A 6,609-nucleotide genomic window follows, 5' to 3' on the forward strand; every position below is an offset into this window, starting at 1 on the left:
TATATAAAGGGGGCCGCCAAAGGAAGCACCTAGACACTACGGATATTCGACAAATTTGAATCAATTATTAGTTATTTGATAGGCATCACTCTACATAATATGACTTCATAATATATACTACGACTTTATAATTTTCTATGCAAAGTCAAGTGTGTCACTTATAATGTAAAATCTGCGTAATAATACTGACGCTGTTTTCGTTACTTCGTCGAAATAGGGAGAGCAAAAAAATTATAAACACTTTTTTTTTAAATTTTGAGGGTATTAGACTTATACCTGAATACCTCCTGAGCTACGCCACTGATTAAGGAAATTACCGAATTTTGGTTGTTTTTATATCAGACTTACTCATCTTTAACGATTATAGGCTGGCCTACACAGATACGTTAATTTTGATATTTTATTTACAAACTATATTATTTAAACTGTTTATCAGCAAAAATATATAACATAAATTAGAAAATGAATGTCTTTTTAATTCTCTCAGTTTAAAATATTTCATGGTAAATGATATTACATTAAAAAAATTGTATTAGAAACTGCATATTCGTGTATTAGTCAAGTAAATTTGGTCTATTACTTAAAAGGCTCCTTTATAATTGCTTGTTAAATAAAACAAAACTTTACACCGAAGACACGTTTTTATTAATATTTCTACTTCCAAGTTGTTCACGTCTATTATTCTGAAAATTATTCAAACAAGAGTCATACCCTCAGTACATTTCAAAGATTATAACACAAATTGCCTTTAGTTTTAAATACCTTGTTTTTCTGTGTAAATTATAGTTGTCTTATCATTGCGAGGACGTTAAAAATAGTAGATCTACACTTTCCTTTACTTTGTATTATTAAATTTTATGTCACTGCTTGCCATTTTTGCCAAGTGCATACGAATTATAAGTGGGCCTTGTTCAAAATACTTTTTCCTGTCAGTCCAGTTTGTTAACGTTTATATCTAATCTATTCCTTTTCGTTAATACCGGATCATTCAGGATGATGCACGATATCTGAGTCGGAAACCTTAAAAAACCGAAGAAATTCCTCTTTAAATGATGCAAGTAGCCGTGAGAATCGTGTATGGCAGATACAGTCGCTATATAAATAATTATTCTTTTTTATAAGAACACATTTTATAAGAACACTGAGGCTGAAATTACTTAAATATTTAAAGAACTATATAAGAACAAATTGAGGCTGAGGTAAAATGTCAAATGAGGTTTTATAAAAAAAAAAAAAAAGAACAAAAACCGAAACAAAATATATCTGTACCTTATAGGCCTATGCAGTGGTGTGACTATGTAATGTCCTCTTTAATACAGTACAGCTGGCGTACCTACCTGCTATTTTGGGCAATTTTTACCAGGGCCATTTTTTCCGGGGCCATTTTCTCCGAGGCCACTTTTAACTACATTCCAATAGTCTGTACAATAACAGTTTTATTTGTTTGAAGAGTGTGTAAATATAAGAACAAAATAAGAACATTATGAGCCTGAAACCTGCCAAAAAATATGAACACTATTCCTGGGAAAATTTTTACTGGTTCTTATATAAAAATAAAAAAAGTGCAATATGCAATTTTAAATCAGGCAATTATCCAATCAGAAAAAAAATTTGTATCATTCGAAGAGAGTATATTGGGAATAAACAATTCTGAGACGATCGAGTAACAAGTGTAGATTAGAGAAATGTTACTAGTGTGAGAACAGGTTGATGCGAAACACAAGATAACATGGCCTTGTATTTTTTTGGAATGACATTTATACTATAATACTTAAAATCAGTGCACATCTTCGTGCTTACAAAATCTTGCATTCAACGACATCCATGCATGAAAGCCTGTGTTTTATACTTCACGACCTGTTTCAAATCAAGTGAAAAGGGGCTTACAAATAGGCTCAGTGTCACAAGACTGTGATATCATTTTGCAGCAGTCATGTCGTTCATTGTATTTATCCTCTTTGTAACCGAAAATATAATGTGCATTTAGAAGCACGATGGAAGAATTTCGGCTGTCGAGAATTGAGCAAATGACTGGGATCGGAAAGAAAGCATCTAAGCACATTCAAACATCGATGGAAGGTTAAAAAATAAAAAAACTATTTTAACACACCACTCCCACCCCACGCATACTGTATATAAAATACTAGGCCTATATACGAATTAAACTCCAATGAGATTTATGTATATTATATAGAAATATATTATATTGCTTTGGAGTGATAAAGCCGTAATGAACTGTTGCCACTCACAATAGTATATATGCCTTCGTAATTCTAATCATTTTTCTGTCTTTGTAAAAAATATTCTTAATCCTAAATTCTGCATAGGCCTACTATTTTTAAACACGATAGATGTGAACATGTAAAAGGCTTGCGAAATACTGCCTACAATAGATTGACTCCAAAATTGAACGGTGGTGTAGCAGTTAGCTTTAGCGTAACCTCTGACTTCATAATAGTGACGTTTAAGGTAGAAAGTATGAAAATACCCTTGAATCAACCTAAAGCAACATAATATGAAGATTAACGTCTGCCCTGATGGACGAAAAAGAACAAAATATGAGGAAATAGCATATACACTTTACTTGCATAAAGACATTGGCAGTACGTGGGCAGTAACATTCTGCCCACGTACATGTTCTTATTTTTTTTTGCCAATTTTTTAGTGTCAAAATTTTCATACTTTGCACACTTTTTAAAGACAGAAAAGTCAACTGCACAGTAGTATATTACTGTACTATTATAGAGGGTATTGCATAGTAACTGTACGTAATGCAATTTAAGTATATTAATAAATCCTTGGGTTGGAGCTTATCCTCAGTTCAAGTACCGTGAAGCGGGTGAGAGAGTGATGCTTCCCCTTGGTGGTACGCTGGTCCACCGCCGGCTGCCCCCAGCAATTTGCTGGTACGGTACCAATTGATACAGCTGGGTAGACTGAAAAAATGTAAATATAAAATGCCTTGCTCAAGGAAATTCAAAGCGAAAGATTGAAATCTCGAAGTTGGGAATCAAAACCATTCCACTGCGCCAAATCGCTTTCAATGTAATATGGTAAAGATAGACCAAAATAATTTGCTGTCTGGACCAAACCAGATCATTATAGCACAGGCTTCAGTCTGAAGAAGTTCGCAGTTTGCCAATGAAACGTTACAGATGAACTATTGCTATCATACATTTTTGGTTCAAAATAAAAGTTAAAAAAAAAAATTGAACTAATTTGTTGTTGTTTTTTTTATTTTTTTTGTTCAAGTGAAAACCTCATGAAAAATTTTACTCAGCCTCGATTTGTTCTAATCTCGTTTTTGTGTTTTAAATATTTCAGCGTCGGTGTTCAAAATGTGTTTTTATAAAGAATATAAGTAGGTCTATACACATTTACATTCGTTATTCGTACTCACATCCAATAAAAATAAAATCAACAACACTCATGATCATGGTGGCCAAACAAGAAGCCAGGATCTGTAATAACACTATAGGCTAGAACGCCGCCAATGGTTATCAACCTGGACATATATATCGATTGTCTGTTATTGTCTGAAGAAAATAATAACAAAATCAATGAAGTGCGACATTTTCTCGAAATTTACGGTACGGACAGGCACAGATAGGTAAATTCAATAAGTGTGTGCACCTGTGTTTCGATGGTACTAACTAGAAACGATGGTGAAGCCGACTGCATTTCCGAATGAAAGCCACGGAAAGGTTCCCTATGACAAAAAGAAGGGGGACGTAAAAAAAGATGGAGTGTATGTTATAGAGGTAGGTAATTTCTCCATAATAATATTATTTACTGTCAGTTTTCGATCCGATTCGCAGTTGATTTTAGCGCCTGCCATCATGTGAGTCAACAAAGGATCGAGATTCATTGCTTAGATGCCTATCTCAGTCATTACTTCTGTTATTAAGTCAGGTTTAGCACTATTGTGGCATGAGATTGAATAATTATCTTACCGTATACAGTATATACTAGCATATAAGACGAGGATTAAAATAGCAAAATTACCGTAAACGAAAAACAAGGGGTTGTCTTATACGCGCGCGACATACATTTTTTAAATCATGTTCGTCATATGTGCGGATCGTCCGTAACATGCGATGTACTACTGCAATGGACATACTAAATGTTTGTATAAATGAACGCAACTTTAAAATACTGAGAAATATGATTTTTATTAACATGTGAAAGTTCATAAATGGTATTATTTTGAAGATTGTCCATACATTTGGCTCCATTTTTGCTAGCAGTATCAAGACAATTAGTTAAAAGCAGCAAAATATGAATTCCGACTTTGAAATAGTCTTATGCGAGTATCAGTATATTTATCCTTGTAGCCTAAAAAATGATCAGATGTAATTTTAAAATGTTAAAGGTTACTATCAGTTGTGCTAATATTTGTTTGCTTATTAAAGAATGAGTCTTGCTTAATGGCGTAACTACGAGTTATGGGACTCGGTGGTGAGAAAATGTTTGGTGCCCCTTGCATATCAGTGAAGTATTTTCGCTGACGAAGTGACCGTGAGATAATTTTAAAGATTTATTTTTTAAAAGATCGTTAAGACTATTTAATGATTAAACAATGTCAACAATTATCGTGTGAGCATTTAACAATAAGGGCCTAATTAACTAATATTTTTATGGTCTCCAGCATTTTTAAAGAACAATTTTTTCGCAAATCGCATGGTCGTCCCCACCTTGAATCCGCCATTAATTATTGTCCCTTTTCGCCACAGTTGGAAGATGAGACTTTTAATATTTGAAACTTAGAATGAAATGCAAGACTTAAGTTTAAAAAAAGTAAGACCTAGGTCTTAGTTACTTTGTGTGGCCCAAGCTTGACTGACCCAAATATACTTTCTTGAGGATTGGTTTCTTTGCAGGAAATATTTTCAATCTTAAACCTAATTATTTTAGCCCTGTGGTTACCATTATATCAACCAACCAATATACGCGGAGAGCAGCTTTTAGCTGTATTATTGTCTGTGTTTGCATAGATACCCATTTCAAATTCATTGGGAAAAATGCTATTTTTTATTCACATGACGGCGTTTCTGTTACAAGTTTATGTCTAGCTCGTTAAACAGTGGAATGTTTAGATTTACACGATTATGCTGTGGTAATATATTTATTGTGGGCATAGGCCCTATAATAAAATATTCTTCAAATGAGGGTCCACATGAAATACTATTTTGAAGTCTTCAGATCTTTTAAATGTAAATTAACACATATTTTGAATTCACAATCTGATTTTTAATGTTTTTATTTTTTATTTATTTTTTTTTTCTGCAATCCTGCTCGCGACACAACGAACAAATTTGGCGACTCCCTTTTGAGTTGCGACTCAGTTTGAATGTAATATGTTTTTTTTTTTTAATTTTAGCAAAAGCTACTACCGTATTATAAAGGTGTAAGAGGGGCCATTTGGACTGGGACTGGGCTCCAGAAAGCACATGGGTTAGGAGTGGGCCCGGGGCTGCACCCCCGAGAGCTCTCATACTTGCTGACAATTTCTCTATTAACTATTTCAGACTTGTGGGCAATAACTGATTCAGATTTCATAACACACAAAAAATGTAATATGAAATTATTTTTGCTGCGAAGTAAACACATATAGAAAGACATAAATATTCTTGACATAAAAATTCTTGACAGACTTATACAATCTGAGATGACTAAATTGACTAGGTTCATTTTCAAGCTAGGCGTATCTAGAGGTCTTGAAATGGGGGAGCTGATGGGGTGCGAAGTTGATGTGGGGGGGGGGTGCTCGATGATCAGTTGATTTTGGTGATTTTTAACCACTTTACCGAGATTTTTGGGGTGGCGACTGGGGAGGGGGCATGAGTAATTTTAGGAGGGGCGTTCCCCCCCCCTCCACCACGCACCCACTAAGATACGCCATTGCCTGACCATGACGACGATTTAAACTCGCGCACACATTATTGATCCTCGTTGTAATGATTATCTAGTACAAGGTCGTTGATTTCCACTCGAGCATGCAGTATGTTAGGTAATAATTGCTCTTGCTGTGTTTCGAACAGTGATGCTAAATTTTTGAATAGATAGTTTTTAATTTCGGATTAAGTACATCTAGAATGGGTGAGATTTTGTAATAGGTAAGCTATTTAGGGGTTGGTCTTCCAGAAAAATGAAGAAAAAGCAAAAATGGCATTATGAGAAATGTTTATTTTACTGAGTAAATATGGTGGTTTGGGGAAATAGGAATTGAGATTTTCCCAGAGATAAGATCAAGTGTTGATAAAGGAGATTCTTATAAAACAATATTGTTATAAATCGTTGTCGAATATAGAGCCAGCGCAGTTTTTTCAGGTAGGGTAAGGGACTAACTCGAAGGATCCCATAAAACACTATGTGAGCAGAAGAAGTTTAAATTCCGTGTAAACATTTAATTAATTTGATGGCGATATGCCACTCATTTTAAGAGTTCGTGTAACAATAATAATATAATATTTACTTCCTCAAATACAGGAGAAGGGTGAAGCCTGGGGGGAACAGGGTTCCTCCATGATTTTGCAGCCCAAATCATGAGCCAAACATGAAAGGAAAATCACAAACGTAGGCCTATACAATCACACACAACACATACAC

The sequence above is a fragment of the Anneissia japonica genome, unplaced genomic scaffold, assembly GCF_011630105.1.
Source record: "Anneissia japonica isolate Jap-2015-1 unplaced genomic scaffold, ASM1163010v1 scaffold493_len2256704_cov171, whole genome shotgun sequence".
Lineage (NCBI taxonomy): Eukaryota > Metazoa > Echinodermata > Crinoidea > Comatulida > Comatulidae > Anneissia > Anneissia japonica.